We start from the raw sequence: 18,213 nt of genomic DNA, 5'->3' as shown, positions 1-18,213 counted from the left end.
AAGATAGACAACCTCAATGCAAAGATAAATATACCAGACTTGAAACCACAACCACAACAAAAAAAGATGTTGAAAGACCATTCTCAAACACAAAACAAGATAATCAGTTATGTGACATATTATTTTAATGAATAAGATGGCTAACATCTTTTCCTGTGAAAAGTCACAGAAACATAAATGAGGTTAACCAGATATCACAGAAGTAAAGAAGTCACTGAATCTTATTTTTACATAGAAATAAAGTATATTTCAAAATTAAAACAAAAAAGAAATCGTGATAATTAATAATAATGAAGAATTATCAACTTAAACTTTTCAACAAAAGTAGAAATACAAGAGAGAAGACAATGATGAACAAGAAAGAAAAATGAAAGAATTTAGAGTCTGCTAAAATCCAAGAGTTTGCTAACTCTTACTTAAAGCTCAGTTTTACTTAGCTGCTCATCTTCTCTGTTACTTAATTAAGACATTAGGTTCTACCCTATCTAAGAATCAACCTATCTGAATTCTACAGGCTCTCAAAATACTCCTGGGCATGTATTTCTTACACTTATATGCTGTAAAATTATAATTCTCTTGCTTGTTACCTCTTCTAGACTGTGAACGCAAAAAAAAAAATTACTAGATCTTTTTATTGTATATCTAATATGTAACATAATGTCTAAAAGTTACAGAAGCCAAAACAGGTGATAAATTAAAAGTGAGTTATTTTACTAATGTGATATTTAAATTTTTTAAAGAATGTTTAAGATTTTTTTACAATTAATATTTTCTGAAATCTTTCCTAATGCTTTGGAATTCTTTGCTATAATTGAGAAATAGAGCTTTCTTGAAATCTTCTTTCCCCTGTTTTCAGTGGGGAAAAAAAAGAAACTGTCTTTTTGGTCTAGAAATTTGAGAACATCTTTTCTAATTCTGAAATGGTTAATAAGATCTATTTTGAAGAAACCTTCTACAATATTTCACAGTACAATAGAGACACAAAGACAGGTATTTACACAACTGTAAATATAAGCAATACAATCTCATAGTTTGGACCATTCTGAGCAACAAATAAATCTAGATTTAAAACAGATTCCCCATACCATGCTACTACTGGCTGCAGATTGACATCTGCTAAATTTATCTGAAATTCTGGGGCTGAGGAAACATCAGACAACAATTCAACAGCAATTCAATATCTGGCCTACCAAAATAAGAGCCAATAGTAAGAAGCTATGAGAAAGTCACCAACAATTTGCTGATGATATGATTCTGGTATTAACTACTTTCTATTTACAAAACACAATAAACAGATAGTGGAATGCAAAACCTCTGATGAGTGAAAACTTTTATAGCTGTTCTATTTGTGGAATGGCTTTATATCTGGCAAAAGGGAACTTAAACAAGGTTCATTAAGAAAAGAAATGCTGGTTTCAGGAAGCCAATTTACATATCACCTTTTAAAAAAAGAGGTATGGTTTCTAACTAAAAGTACCCTGTTGATTTAAAAAGAGTTGCTAAGTTATACACAATCTCAGGCACTCTCTAGAGAGTAGTTTTAGAAACCAGAAACCACATCTACCTCTGTTCAAACGGACCAGACTAAACCAAATAGGTGAGGCTGAAGAAATAGGTCAGTGCTTCATATTTCAGTTGAATTATAGATTTCTACATATGAAATTTGTCACTCATCTCCCAGATGAAGCTGAGGATTGCATAATCTGAAAAATAACAATTAATAAGCAACGCTAACAATGTACTTTAAAATGCTAGCAAGCAATTAGCACAGAGCACAGACATGAAGGGACACGGAGTTAAACTTCTCCCAGATGGTAAAGAATCTGCCTGCAATGCAGGAGACCTTCAATGCAGGGTTGGATTTTGGGGTTGGGAAGATCCCCTATGGAGAAAGGAATGGCTGCCCCCTCCAGTATTCTTGCCTGGAGAATTCCATGGACAGAGGAGTCTGGTGGGCTACAGTTCATGGGGTGGAAAAGTCAGACATGACTGAGCTACATGACTGAGCAACTAACGCTTTCACTTTCCTTCAGCTGATAATATCACACAGGAAAAATCATGATAAATAGAGAGTTCCTGCATTGGGTAACTGCCATAAAGAATGTTTCTCAAACTGGAGTCCTCAAATACCTAAGATTCTCTTTAAAAAAGTTTTCACTTTTGTCTTTTCATTTCAATAACAATTAAATTCTTTCTCATGTGATAAAAAACAGATGGGGATTTCAGGATTTCTATTGCCCTTTTAATGGCTGAGTAATTTCACATGTTTGGATATAGCACATTTTGTGTACCTACTCATCAAATGATGGCCTCTTAGGTTTTCCATTATTGGGGCTATTAAACAACAATGCTACTATGAACATTTATGTGCAAATTTTTGTGTGAACATGGTTTCAGTTCTCTCGGATATGAAACTACTAGGTCATATTTTATTGATAACTCTCTAACTTTTTGAGGAACTGTCAAACTGTCTTCCACAGTGGCTATACCACATGAAATTCTCGCCAGCAATGCCCACGTGTCCAATTTTTCCACATCCTCACCAAAAATTGTTATTTTCTGTTTATTTTAATTATAGCCAACCTAGTGTGTGTGAAATGGTATTTCAATATAGTTTTGTTTTATATTTCCCTAATTACTAGTGGGGGCTTCCCTGGTGGCTAAGTGGCAAAGAAATCTACCTGCCAATTTAAGAGACATGGGTTTGATCTCTCGATCACGAAGATCCCCTGGAGAAGGAAATAGCAACCCACTCCAATATTCTTGCCTGGAAAACTCCATTAATAGAGGAGTCTGGTGGGTTACAGTCCACGGGGTTAAAAAGAGTCAGACGTGACTTAGCAACCAAACAACAACTGTTAATGGCTAACCATCTTCTCATATGCTTACTGGCCATCTGCATATCTTTGAGGAAATTTTTATTCAAGTCCTTTGCCTATTTTTAAATTTGGTTGTGTTTTTTTAAGTCATAAGAGTTCTTTATATTCATGTCTAGATCCTAATCTGATATATGATTTGCAAATATTTTCTTCCATTCCGTGAATTATCTTTTCACTTTCTTTATAGTAACTTTTTAAAAAATTAAATTTATTCTTAATTGAAGGATAACTGCTTTACAATATTGCACTGGTTTCTGCCAAACTATGGTTAACTTTCAATGACCTAAAGTTTTCAGTTTTGATGAAATCCGACTTATCTACTTTTACTTCTTTGTTTAATAAATACAATGTCTGGGCTTCCTTTACTAATGGCTATTTTTTCCTGTGTATGGGTCATACTTTTTTATTTCCTTGTATGTTTAGTTTTTTGTTAAAAAAAAAAAAAAAAGATATTTTAAAGGTAATGACTGAACAGGGATGTCCTTAAACATCTGGAAACAAAAATTCTCTCTGAACCCCCAAAGCAGGAACCAAAACTCAGATGGTGGTTATCCCTGGCCCAGAAAAGAGTCCTGGCTTCTTAAGCCTCTGCCATAAACAACGTGCCCATATCTTAATCTTTATGGCCAGGAATAAACAGCAAAAGCAAAGAAACAGATTCAAAGAAACAGAGTCTTTGAATCAGACTCATTTTATCTTGTTCCATTTATTCTATTAACTATCAGACTTTTAAAATTGCTTTTTATAAAAGAAAATACTGTGCACATTCTTTAAATTTATTACACTAATAATAAAGACATTATCAAGGACTTGGCAACTTAACTTCTAAAAATATATAAAGTTTGAAACAATGTATTTAACAAAATTATGTTTACCACTAAAAGTTTATTCCACAGATCAAGAAACAATGTTTCCAACCTTTGCATTTTTTTCCTAGATGGAAAAGAATAAGTTTGGGGAAAGGGTAAAAAAGTATTTTTTGGTTTTCTATTAGCAAGTAGATAAGAAGAAGAAAACAAAATAAGTTTTAAACCCAGTATTTTAAATTCCTCATACTTAATTTAAAATTTAATTTTTTAACATAAGAAATAAATACAAATGCATTTGCCTTGTGAAAATACTCCATTTAGGAAAAACAGTCAGCACATGAAACACGTTTTATAGTAGCTATCTTATTAAAACAATTTGGCAAAAATACCCTCAAATATCCTCAACGTTTCCTTGTAGATCTGTAAAACTAGATGATTCCAGTTATCTTAAAAGGACATGGGTTAATTGTAGATACACTATACATGTCTTCCAAAAATCAGTTTCACATTGTTCTAACTTGTGAAAAATACACTGGCATTAAAAAAAATAAAGATTAAAATCAGTCTCCTGACTACAGCTATCTTTAAACAACAAAATAGGTATTTGATATTTACTTGCATGTGCACAGTAGACCAGTTTATAGTAAACTAGCAAAAAGGCAATAGCTTTTAAAAAATTAAGTTATGGTCATATAGACAAAAATTAAGTGACAAAAATGGCAATGTCTGTCTCTTTCCACAAAGTTCTTTAAAAACAGAGTTACAGTTCCTACCTGGGAGACTTCTTTGTTCATAATGAGTCCTCAAAACAGATATGGTCAAATATGGTACTCCGTAGGGTAGTTTCCAGTGGAATGGGGGAACACTCTTTTCTAGAGATGGCTCTAGTAAGTCTCTTCACTCTTACCTCATTTAAGGCCAGTTATGCAAACAACTACAACAAAGGAGACGCAAAAAAATAAAAGCAGAAGGGAGGTTAGATTATTATTTTATTTTCTAAGAAATAATAAAGGTCAGAAATGTTAAGTTAAAAAAAAAAGACACAACTTTTCAGGCCAAATGGAAAAATACTTCCAAAAGACAATGGATGAATATCTGATTTCACAACTAAAGTCCTTCTGGTAACTAAATATATATTTCTATTTAAGACTGCTGCTTAAGTAATACATACTTGCATTCTGCCCTTAATGGGTGAGACACCCATTTATATGTCTTTTAAAAAAAGGTTTCTGGCTGCATTTGTATGTTTATCTTTCTTTCTACCTATAAATTCTGATTTTTAATGTTTTCAGTTTGCATTTAATTCTTTCATTTCTGTAACACTTCCCATTATATATTAAAGATACTATGGTATTTTACTTTCAAATCTTTTATTGAAAAAGTGTACAAACTTTTTAGATTCATAATACCTAAAAATAAATTTCATTGACTTCTGTTTCTAGTAAGGATGAATGATCTTGTATTGGACTAACTTGCCCACAGATAACAACGGACAAAAAAATCTGGACAAAATAAAATTTACTCAAAGACATGGAAAAGTGACCAAAAGAAGGCAGAAATGTGGGGAATTTGATAACTGAAAGAAAGGAATCGTACTGAATAAGATCTATACTCACAGAGAACTCTTACCAGTATACCCCTAAGTACTACAGGGAGGCTAGGCCTAAGGGAGAAAACCACTGTCTCTTTGGCTTGAAGCATTGGAGAATGTAGTTCAGAGCTGACAGAATGCTAGACAACAAGAGGAGAAAATCATGGTAAGAAGGGCAGCAGAGCAAGGGGTGGGGTACCTTAAATCTGTATACAAATGTTCCTTAAATCCTTGGTTGATCCTCCGAATTGCTCATGCACAGGGAGACTCCAAGTAGCTCCATACAACCATACCACAACTGAGATTCCCTTTTGCTGTTTATAATCACACACTCCTCACTCCCTTTTTCTTAGCTCCTTAGTAACCACTTATCTGCCCCCATTTCTATAATTTTGTCACTTTGAGAATATTATAGAAATTAAATCCATTCCATACTTGAATCAAGTATCGAAATATTTTGTAATGCCTTTTTCACTCAGTATAATGCCTTTGATATCCATCCAACTTGTTGCATATAAAAATTGTTTGTTGCTTTTTATTGCTCCATCATGGTTTGAAGGTACCAGTTTCTTTTCCACCATTCACTGTTGAGGTACATTTGGGTTGTTTTCAAATTGGGGCTATTATGAATAAAGCTGCTATGAACATTCAAGAATATGTTTCTGTGTGAATATAGGTTTTCATTCTTCTGGGATAAACATCCAGAATTTTAAATACAACTGGATTGTTCAGTAAGTGTGTATTTACTAGCCAGTAATTTAGTTGTCTACTAGAACAAAAATCAATACTCTTCAGAAAAAAATAACAATCCACAATAGTATCCACAACATCCAGTACAGAATAAAAAAATTACTAAACATGCAAAGAAGCTAGAAATTGCAATTCAAAATCAGGGTAACAAAAGTGGGGGTCTATAGAAATCTATCATAAGATAATCAGTTGAAATTAGCTGATAAGGATGTTAAAGCAGTTATTATGAATATGTTCAAGATGTTGTAATAAGTTAACAGATGGGAAATACTGGGAGCAAATGGAAACTATAAAACAGAAGTAAATGGAAATTGAAGAACTAGTTCAACATTGAAATTTTTCAATTCACTGGACAAGCTTAACAGATTTGTGATGGCACAAAAATAAGTTGGTGAACTTAAAGTCAAAACAATACCAAATATGAAGACTGGACAACTGAAAAAATTTAAAACCAAAAGCTGACGTTTTGAAAAGATAAAAAAAAATTATTAATACTTGAGGTAAGACTAAGTAAATCTTTTTTCAGGGGTTCACTAAGACTCAATAGCATTAAGATGTAAATTCTCCTCCAAATTAATTCATATACTCAAAAATAAAATTAGTTGTTTACTTTTTGCATATCTAGTGCATTTTATGATCAAAGAATATAAATCTATTTTTGTTTTATTATATATTTATAATGGAGGTTTTAAATGCTTGAGGCTTTTGCTCTTTAAATAAAGACTATATTTTCTCTTAATCATGATTTCCCCAATGATGAATTCCAGATTAAAGTGGAATGTCTATCTAATGTTAGAAAATTGGATGATTCTATGACTGGATCCAAAAGTGCTTATCTCTTATAGTCCCTCTAAATTAAACTAAGTGTTTTTCATATTTTCAAGATTTTTTTTCTTCTTTCCTTGATTTAAACACACAATTTGAAAATGCAAAGAAACTTGGACTGGCTCTTCACATTGACATAGTTTAAACTATTAAAGACAGGAATTTATAGTTAGGTTAGTCCAATTTACATTGTACTTAGTTGGGTTTTTCTCACTGTATATATCTAGCTTATTTGCACCTATAATCAACAGTGCTATAAAATATTTCTTGGATGATGAGATTCCTCACGATTACTACTTTGTGTTCTTTTATCTTTGAATTTCCCTAGGTAAATCTGCGTAAGAAATGGAAAGTAGTAATTGAATACAGCAAAGACGGCATTTTTTCATCTAGTCAACCACAAACCCAGGTTCTGTCATTTTCTGCCTTTCAAGGAAGAGCACTCCTCAAAAATCATTTGTGTAGTTAACACTGCAGATAAAATCTTTGTGAAATAATGCCACTGTCTTCCATAAAACCTGCGAGTTTTTACAGGTACTTTTTTAAAACCAGGCAGTAACTGAAGCCAGATGGATCCTGCTAATGACTGAGGGTCCCGATGACTCATGGCCAAACATGTGAGGGAATACAGAAACAGTGCTGAGAAGGGAGGCTGAGCATACTCACTCAGAGACTGCATGAAGACAGAAAAGCACAAGATAAATCTATACTCCAAAAAGATATGTAGACAATGAGAAGCAAAAAATATGAAAACCAAGAGAAAGCTAATACACTGAGAACCAAAAAAGACAGGAGGCATATGAATAAATAGGGAGAAAAAGAGTACTGCTGATGATCTGATGTTTGTTATTATGAAATTAATAAGCTTACTGTTTTTAAAACATCTCTCTCTAGTATTTATTATGTATTATCTGTGCTATCCAGAGTTCAGTATTTTAAGTCTTCTCTCACCCCCAGGAGCCCAAAGCAGGAGATCTGATATGGACGGTACAAACTCCTTATAGACCCTCGTGCCTGGAGGCTTCCCATTACTTGTTCCAATTCTCTCCTTACGGGTAAGGCCTTTCTGTCTTCATTATCTGCTTCCAATTCTGCCCCAAGTGCTGGCTAGTGCAGCACCTCAATTCCTTTAATTTCATTTAATAAATTATTCAGTTTAATCTGTTAAATTCAATCTGATTTAAGAATCACATGAGGAAACAAGGTGATAGAAAAATACCTATAATGCACTTAATATATAGAAAGAGTAAAAAAGGAAATCTATAAAACACTCTTCTTCCTTTGTTACTCTGGAGTCAGGCAGAGGTACAGGGCCAGAATTTTTAAATATAGACAGAAATAGAACAAAGGAATATCTATGGATCTACCACCCAGAAGTAATGACAGTAAACATTTTTGATGCATTTTAATGAAGTATTATCAATAAATCAGAAGTCCCCACACTCATACAAAGCCTACTCCCCTTCCTTTTGATAGAGATAACCACTGGCATAAATTTAATATATATCTTCTGGTCAAATTTTTTCTATCCATCCATAAACAATATACACTGATGTTTTATACTTTAAAATACACATGCTTAAACTGTATACTATATATATTAAAATTACAATGTATATAAGGTACTTTAATAAAATTAGTGCAGATTGAAGGTTGTCTTTATCATAAAGTTATTTAATTTTTCTTCTTTATGATATACTTTTTGATGAGGAGAGAAAGGGATAACGTTAGCCAAAACTCCCAGTGTGCTGGGATTAATAGCTTAGTTCAGCTATGCTGTCATCCAATAATAGGTTGTTATAAATAAACCATTAACATTAGTGGCAATTATAAATTATTTTGGTTACATGAAGTTAAGATTCCAAAGTTACATCTGTGTTCTTATTAATTCTACCTAAAATAAACTTTAAGAAGTAAAAGGGCACCTAAAAAACTGTGGAAAAAATAAGTTTTTTTCCTTGGGATGGATCGAAAGATTTTTATGAAAGAATGAAGAAAAAAATGATGCCACCAACTTTCCTATTAGTGATGACACAAAAGTCATACTATCCAAACCAAAGACAAAAACGATCTAAATGAAATTTGAAATCAAGCCATCCATAACAGTTTTTGAATGTCTATAAAGTTTACTTATTTGACTTCTCTACAGTATATAGTTGTCTTTTCTTATTAACACTGTTAAGAGAAGGCCTAAAAGAAAATCAAGACTTTAAAAACAGAACTGTTCTTCTTAATAAAATGACAATATTTGCTTATTTTTTCTTGTTAATCTTCAATTTTTAGAAGACTGACTTCATTGTTCTTATGATTACAAAATGTGTTTATGAAAATCTTGCCACTTCTCTCCAGAAAAGTACTTATTTTTTCACACAATTTTTGGGGTGCCTTAAAAATCTGGGTAAATGCATAGGTATTGTTAGAAGATAAAATTGCATTACGTTGGAAAGATAGGTAAAATGTCGTTTTTTGATAAGAACAAGAGTTCCAAAGGGACAGAGCTGGGAAACAAATCTTGGTAAATGGCAAGTATTCTACAGTGAATGAGCACTACAGACAATGACTGTAGGGAAATTTTTCATAACCATGTGCAACAAGAGACGTGAAGAAAAATATTCATGTTAGCAATGTTTATGAGAGCAAAAAATAGGAATAATCCAGGTGCACATCAATAACAGTATGGATTAGCAAAGCCTAGTATATTGATACACTGAAACCTCACATTAGTTAAATAAACTGACCAGATCCAGCTATTCACATCTGCCTACAGGCAACCACAGTCCCTTCTGAAAATCCAGGTGGTTCAGTTCAGTTCAGTCGCTCAGTCTGTCTGACTCTTTGCAACCCCATGGACTGCAGCACGCCAGGCCTCCCTGTCCATCACTAACTCTTGGACTTTACCCGAACTCATGTCCACTGAGTCAGTGATGCCATCTAAACATCTCATCCTTTGTCGTCCCCTTCTCCTTCCGCCTTCAATCTTTCCTAGCATCAGGGTCTCTTCCAATGAGCAGTTCTTTGCATCAGGTGGCCAAAGTATTGGAGTTTCAGCTTCAACATCAGTCCTTCCAATGAACACTCAGGACTGATTTCCTAAAGGATGGACTGGTTGGATCTTCTTGCAGTCCAAGGGACTCTCAAGAGTCTTCTCCAACACCACAGTTCAAAAGCATCAATTCTTCGGCACTCAGCTTTCTTTATAGTACAACTCTCACAATCCATACATGACTACTAGAAACACTAAAGCTTTGACTAGATGGACCTTTGTTGGCAAAGTAATGTCTCTGCTTTTTAATATGCTGTCTAGGTGAGTCATAACTTTCCTTCCAAGGAGTAAGCGTCTTTTAATTTCATGGCTGCAGTTACCATCTGCAGTGATTTTGGAGCCCAAAAATATAAAGTCTGACACTGTTTCCACTGTTCCCCCATCGATTTGCCATGAAGTGATGGGAACAGATGCCATGATCTTAGTTTTCTGAATGTTGAGCTTTAAGCCAACCTTTTCATGCTCCTCTTTCACATTCATGAAGAGGCTCTTTAGTTCTTCACTTTCTGCCAAAAGGGTGGTGTCATCTGCATATCTGAGGTTATTGATATTTCTCCCGGCAATCTTGATTCCAGCTTGTGCTTCTTCCAGCCCAGAGTTTCTAATGATGTACTCTGCATAGAAGTTAAATAAGCAGGGTGACAATATACAGCCTTGACGTACTCCTTTTCCTATTTGGAGCCAGTCTGTTGTTCCATGTCCATTCCTAACCTCACCTTCCTGACCTGCATACAGGTTTCTCAAGAGGCAGGTCAGGTGGTCTGGTATTCCCATCTTTTCCAGAATCTTCCACAGTTTATTGTGATCCACACAGTCAAAGGCTTTGGCATAGTCAATAAAGCAGAAATAGATGTTTTTCTGGAACTCTCTTGCTTTTTCCATGATCCAGCGGATGTTGGCAATTTGATCTCTGGTTCCTCTGCCTTTACTGAAACCAGCTTGAACATCTGGAAGTTCTCGGTTCATGTACTGCTGAAGCCTGGCTTGGAGAATTTTGAGCATTACTTTACTAGCGTGTGAGATGAGTGCAATTGTGTGGTAGTTTGAGCATTCTTTGGCATTGCTTTTCTTAGGGACTGGAATGAAAACTGACTTTTCCAGTCCTGTGGCCACTGCTGAGTTTTCCAAATTTGCTGGCATATTGAGTGCAGCACTTTCACAGCATCATCTTTCAGGATTTGAAATAGCTCAACTGGAATTCCATCATCTCCACCAGCTTTGTTTGTAGTGATGCTTCCTAAGGCCCACTTGACTTCACATTCCAGGATGTCTGGCTCTAGGTGCGTGATCACACTACTGTGATTATCTGGGCCATGAAGATCTTTTTTGTACAGTTCTTCTGTGTATTCCTGCCACCTCTTCTTAATATCTTCTGCTTCTGTTAGGTCCATACTACTGTCCTTTATTGAGCCCATCTTTGCATGAAATGTTCCCTTGGTATCTCTAATTTTCTGGAAGAGATCTCTACTCTTTTCCATTCAATTGTTTTCCTCTATTCCTTTGCACTGATCACTGAGGAACGCTCTTATCTCTCCTTTCTATTCTTTGGAACTCTGCACTCAAATGGGTATATCTTTCCTTTTTGCTTCTCTTCTTTTCACAGCTATTTGTAAGGCCTCCTCAGACAGCCATTTTGCTTTTTTGCATTTCTTTTAATTGGGGATGGTCTTGATCCGTCTCCTATACAATGTCACGAACCTCCATCCATAGTTCACCAGGCACTCTATCAGAACTAGTCCCTTAAATCTATTGCTCACTTCCACTGTATAATCGTAATAGATTTGATTTAGGTCATACCTGGATGGTCTAGTGGTTTTCCCTACTTTCGTCAATTTAAGTCTGAATTTGGCAATAAGGAGTTCATGATCTGAACCACAGTCAGCTCTTGTTTTCGCTGACTGTATAGAGCTTCTCCATTTTTGACTGCAAAGAATATAATCAATCTGATTTTGGTGTTGATCATCTGGTGATGTCCATGTGTAGAGTCTTCTCTTGTGTTGTTGGAAAAGGGTGTTTGCTATGACCAGTGCGTTCTCTTGGCAAAAGTCTATTAGCCTTTGCCCTGCTTCATTCTGTACTCCAAGGCCAAATTTGCCTGTTACTCCAGGTATTTCTTGTCTTCCTACTTTTGCATCTCAGTCCCCTGTAATGAAAAGGACATCTTTTGGGGGTGTTAGTTCCAGAAGGTCTTGTAGGTCTTCATAGAACCGTTCAACTTCAGCTTCTTCAGCATTACTTGTTGGGGCACAGACTTGAATTACCATGATATTGAATGGTTTGCCTTAGAAACAAACAGTAGTAATAAAGTATTATCAAGTATGGGCTCTGGAGCCCAACTCCACCATTACCAACTTTCTGACCTTAACCTCTCCATGCATCAGTTTCCTCAACTACAAAAATGAGGATAATATTTGTACCTACTCAACAGTTGTTTGGAGACTAAACATTTAATGTTGCTGTTGTTTAGTCATTAAGTTGTGTCCAACTCTTTCTGTGATCCCAGGGACTGTGGCCAACCAGGCTCTTCTGTCCATGAGATTCTCTAGGCAATAATACTGGAGTGGCTTGCCATTTCCTTTTCCCCAGGGATCATACCTTAATGTATGTTAATTTTGATTACTTGCTCCCCTTAAAAAAGGGCAAAAACACCTTAAAACCAAAATTGTGTGTTTAAACACTCTGCATATCAACTACTAAATCTAAAATATTAATGACTCTTACATCTACTTTTATACTCACATTAAAGAGATAAATACTGAAAAGCCTAAAACAATGGATTTTAATACTAATAATTCTTATAAATACATCTGTTTTGGAGATAAGTTATTTTCAAAGCAATTGCTACCAGAATCTCAGTTATCACCCCTGAAATCTTTTTCACTCTCATACCCTGTGTATGTTACTCACCAAGCCCCATCTGGTCTATTTCAAAAATAGATCATCAATCAACAGAGATACAAATCCAACACCCTATTCCTGCTTAGACTCTTTCCATGAAGTTTTATCTCACATATGACAAAACCCAAAACTCACAACACACAGCACACTACACTAGAGCCACACTAATCTGTCCTTCAATTCCTCTCCATTCCCCAGTCTTTTTTCCCCATTCCATGGCCTTCACTACAATACAATCTCTGCTGTGAATAATCCCTCCTGTTTTCTTCACCTGCTCAATTCCTTATTCATTGTTCAAGCTTTAACTCCAATTCAATTTCTCTTACCCCAGTAATCAAAATCAGCCCTCCATGACAGTTGCAACTTTTTCTTCATAGAATTAAAAAAATATATTTCTTACATATTTGTTTGTGTGATTATGTATACCACTTACCTTCCTCACTACACTGTAAAACACCAGGTGCACATATTTAAACCAGCACAGAGTAGGTATACAACATTTAAGAAGTTTAATTTGTGGAATTAATGAATCTGTTCTAATTCAAGAATGGCAGTGAAGTTGAAAGCTCAAAGAGAATGAGGATCATTAAAGTGCTCAAAGGACATTACAAATCTTCCTAAACAAATTCAAGAGGAGTATGAATGGCATGAGGGGGACAAACTAGATTATTAACATAAGGGATTAGGCAAAGGTTTGGTGTTGAGAACACAGGGAGGAAAGAAAGATGAAAGTAGTAAAACTGTTAGATTAGTCTCTACTAATTGGAGAATGCCTATTTCTGTGGCATCATTCTGCAACATAATTTACCTCTCTGCTTTTGTCATACTGCAAGAGAAAACACCAGGTTTTGGAAAGAATCCATATTCAAAGAGCTAAAAATGAAATGTAACACCTAGACTACAACAGTTTAGTTCTTTCCTAAAGAGCAACTCTACTAAAATGGAAGAGTTTGGGGGAGAGAAGATCAAGAAGAGATGAAGATGTAGTAGCTTAATAAGAAACAAGAAAGTCTGAGAAGGAACAAAGATATTTAAAAGCAACTGAGGGGAAGTTCGGAGAAGGCAATGGCACCCCACTCCAGTACTCTTGCCTGGAAAATCCCAAGGATGGAAGAGCCTGGTAGGCTGCAGTCCATGGGGTCACTAAGAGTAGGACACGACTAAGCGACTTCACTTTCACTTTTCACTTTCATGGATTGGAGAAGGAAATGGCAACCCACTCCAGTGTTCTTGCCTGGAGAATCCAGGGATGGGGGACCCTGGTGGGCTGCCGTCTATGGGGTCGCACAGAGTTGGACACGACTGAAGCGACTTAGCAGCAGCAGTAGCAGAGGGGAAGTCTTGCTGGATGACAGAGTGTAAACTACCCCTTTCACTCCAATAAAATCTTTAGGAATGGCTTGGTTTTATTCATCACCAAAAAAATAATGTTGGTATTACATTTTTTATGTTTCTTACTTGTTTTCTACTTTGCAAGAACTCTTGAAAAGAGCTCCAAGGACAGAGAATGGTAGTCTAAGGAAGAACAATTTGTCCCCCCACCACACAACAATTATATTATGAAAACACATAGGCAGTTAAACTGAATGATAGAGTATTCTATTTCTTATTGAAAAACAACATATTTCTTCAGGTCAACTAACCAATTAGCAAACTGGTTAATGTAAGGCCATAACGAAGTCAAGGATTTTGAGTCTGGATCCCTATGATTCATTAATATTTCTATTCCAAAATGAAAGGCTATATGCCTAATCTTTGGTAAACTGCCTTTCAAATGGGAGAAGCTGGATAGTCCATTAAAGGCAGACAAGAGAGTATGAATAGACGAATGAAAGTCATCACTATCATTATTGGCAAAATTTAAAGTATACATCACACGAATTCCGAATCCAGGGTCATATTAGTTTATGAAAAGGGTCAAAGAACCTTTGAAAGTTTGGAAAATAACTATTTCGGTCTCATGTAAATTCTTTCAAGAAAGTTCACCATGCCATGTAATTTTAAGTCTAAAACAAACCCAAGTGAATGCTTTCCAAGAATAAATTAAGGATTACATTATAATGTAATTATCTCACTTTAATGATGCTTAAAGTAATTAAACAATTTAACAGAGGGAAAAGAATCTATGAAAGGTCCTGTTAACTGTTGACCATAGTAGAAGAGTTTTAAAAAAAAACACATTTTGTTTAAATTCCTCTCATGTTTAGATCTAACAAAAGCAATAATGTAATGCAAGTAGTAAGTAACATCAAATTCCTAATCATAATTGAAAAGACAGTACAAAATGTCTACTCTTTCCTATTTAACCATCTGGAACATGTTAGAGACTCCCTGAAAGCAAGAAAAATCTGCAAGTATAATTACTCTCTGGGACTATTAGCATGACATGCTTCAATAAATACTCCTAATAGGATTTGCTGATATAATAATTGGCACTAAAATGGATGGATTTTCTTTATTTGGCTATTTGTTCTTACTGACTAAATACTCAAGAAAACCAATAAATTGTCCCTCCAATAGAAAACAAACAAACAAACAAAAGTCCACCAAGCAAGGACAATGTGTGACAGGTTGCAGAGGCAGAACGTAAGGGATGAGCAGAGAGCAAAGATTTGCAAACACCTGAGTTCAATTTTTATTTTCCCTCCCACTGTTTCCCTTTCTTTCTTCCCTCCTCTAACCCCAATCTGGCATGACTATCTGCTCTCTGGTCAGAAGTGACTTGGTTAGGGTTAAAAGAAAATCTTATATGCCATCTTGGAGTTGGTCAAATTCCAGTAGGCTGAAGGCCTTCAGACAATAACATGGGAAAAGATTCAAAATTCACTCTACTCCTGATGGGTTTGGAGATGTAACATTTAGTTACCTAAACTGGAAAGATTAAGCAAAGGAAGAACCCAACCAATCAAGATGTTCAGGAAGACAGTTCTGGCAGCTGAGCAACAGAGTGAAGGGGGCTGTTTTAATAGACTAGTTCTGATACATTGAGCAGCTGAACCAGTGCAGCAACAGTGGGGTTGAATGAGACATTGGACTAAACCAACAAGAGGAAGAGGTGAAAAAGAGAGCCCCAATTGTCAGCATGTATGAATTATGAAAATAATTCATGTTTTTCTAGAATTAATGCAAACATTTGTATATCTATTCTACAAATATAGAATACACATATAATTCTTTATAGTTTTAATGATCAGTGCACATATTAAGAGCATCTCTATTCATTAAATTTTTAACATAATTTTATTATTAATTTTATTTCTTTTCAGCTGTGCTCGATCTTGCTTGCTGCATGCAGGCTTTCTCTAGTTGCAGCAGCCGGGGCTACTCTCCAGTTGTGGTGCTCAGATTTCACATTGTGATGGCATCTCTTGCTGCATAGCAAGGACTTACAGACTCCAGCAGTTGAGGCACATAGGCTTAGTTGCCCCATGGCATGTGGAATCTTCCCTGAGGAGGAATCGAACCCATGCACCCTGTGTGGGCAGGCAGATTCTTAACCACAGGACCAACAGGGAAGTCCACTAAATTTTTATACACACAACTTCTCATGTTATTAAAATATTCTTTTACATTGTCTGTAAAATATTCTTGTGTGTGTGTGAGAGAGTTTTTAAGCAGAGTTTGGGACTTTAGTTCCAATTTTTTGCTATTAAAAACAATGCTATGATGAGGCATCTTTCTGGCTAAAACTTTACTTTCATTCAGGATTATATTCTCTAAATAAGTCCTACAAACACCAAGTGTCCTGTAATAGGAGTCTAGGTGTATATTAAAGACATTTAGCCAAGACTGAGTTTACAGGAGATAACAGATGTCTGAGAGAGAAGCTAATGAATTTTCAGTTATGTACACATTAATTATGAATATGACATCCAAGTAGATCTGTCTAGCTGACTTCCAAAGTAGAGGGATATAAAGGTCTTCAGAATCAATGACATATTGATAATAATGGAATAGATGAGAGGACCAAGAAAAAGTATGTCGAGAGGAGAATGGATTACTCTGGAAACATTCCCATATTTAAAGAAGGGGGCAGTTATAGCCAGAAGATCAAGTAACAAAAAGAAAGAAAGAAAGAAAATGAATAAAGATAAGAGGAAAACCAGAAGTTGAGAGCAGAGAGACCATAATGTCCAGTTTCAAGAACTATTTTGAACCTGACAAAACAATCTCAATCCCTTTGAGGATAACAGCAACACATATCTATACATCTATCAGCTATCACATATTGTTTCACAATTGCAACAGTAAATCATACTGCATTCCTTCTGATGACCTCTTTTTGTTGTGAATCTGAGTTTATGGTAGGTGCTGTGATAAAAAGCAAGCACCATGTGGAAATCAACATGAAACAGGAAATGAGGGTCGCAGTGCCCAAGCTAAGCCCAAGATGTGAGAAGTTATGCAGTACTCTCAGATGCACACATCCTATTAGTAAGCAACTGCGGTCATTTAAGAATAAAATTAAAATATTACTTCTTTGAATTCATGTGTATTATTTTTTCAAACAGCTGCTAAGTTGCTAGCACATACATACTTATTAACTTTTTTGACCTAATTACTTAATAAATGTATCTATTAGGTATTCCTTGGATCGAAGGATACTTTGAACTCAGAAATAGTGGTTACATCTTTACCAGACCCTTAGTTACATCCATTATACCCTTACTATGAATATATTCAAACTAAGAATCCCAAAAAAATGTAGATAGTGAAAGCAAACTTTTATTAACAAATGAATGGAAGATTTATCAATCTGAGTTTACGAATAGAAGTATGGAATAGGAATATTCCAAAGACATAATAAATATTATTATAAATATTATTCACAAATAATTCATAAATATTATTCACAAAATTAACAGATCAAAGGAGAAGAGCCAAGTGATGACTCCAAAAGTTACTGGTAAAACACTTGATTAACTTCAACACTTCTGATAAAATTTTTAGAAAAATCATTAAGATTTTTAAGAAACACTTTAGTTTATAAAGGATATCTAGAGAACACAGAAAATACTGTAGATAACTGTGAAATATATGAAGCATACACTTTAAAAACAGAAACAAGTCAAGGACATTCACTAATCACAACCTGCATTCCACTTGTACAGGGAATACTTAGTCTTTCTAGCATAGTATATATAACAGGAGGTGAAAGAATTAGTATGAAAGAAAACTTGGCCAGAAAATGGGAAACAAGAAACTGGCTTATCACACATAGCATAATTTTGAGGACTAAGTCTAAAGGTGGCATACATTACTTTTACTCACATTCTAGAGACTGCTGCTGCTACTGCTGCTAAGTCGCTTCAGTCGTGTCCGACTCTGTGCGACCCCGTAGATGGCAGCCCACCAGGCTCCCCCGTCCCTGGGATTCTCCAGGCAAGAACACTGGAGTGGGTTGCCATTTCCCTGTCT

At 35.2% G+C, this 18,213-nt stretch overlaps 1 protein-coding gene across 1 annotated transcript in view; it reads right to left on the bottom strand.

Annotated features, from left to right (window-relative positions):
- The window catches only part of NCOA1 (nuclear receptor coactivator 1), a 218,178-nt gene that overhangs the window by 99,774 nt on the left and 100,191 nt on the right, over positions 1-18,213 (bottom strand). Inside the window, exon 3 of the mRNA XM_010840686.1 lies at positions 4,462-4,622. The gene's annotated coding sequence lies outside the window, so the exon portion shown is untranslated. The remainder of the gene's footprint in view (positions 1-4,461; positions 4,623-18,213) is intronic.

The sequence above is a fragment of the Bison bison genome, unplaced genomic scaffold (assembly GCF_000754665.1).
Source record: "Bison bison bison isolate TAMUID 2011002044 unplaced genomic scaffold, Bison_UMD1.0 scf7180017864145, whole genome shotgun sequence".
In the NCBI taxonomy this organism is placed as follows: Eukaryota; Metazoa; Chordata; class Mammalia; order Artiodactyla; family Bovidae; genus Bison; species Bison bison.
The sequence above is the reverse complement of the archived record's forward strand: the minus strand, read 5'-3'. Positions and strand labels throughout refer to the sequence as shown.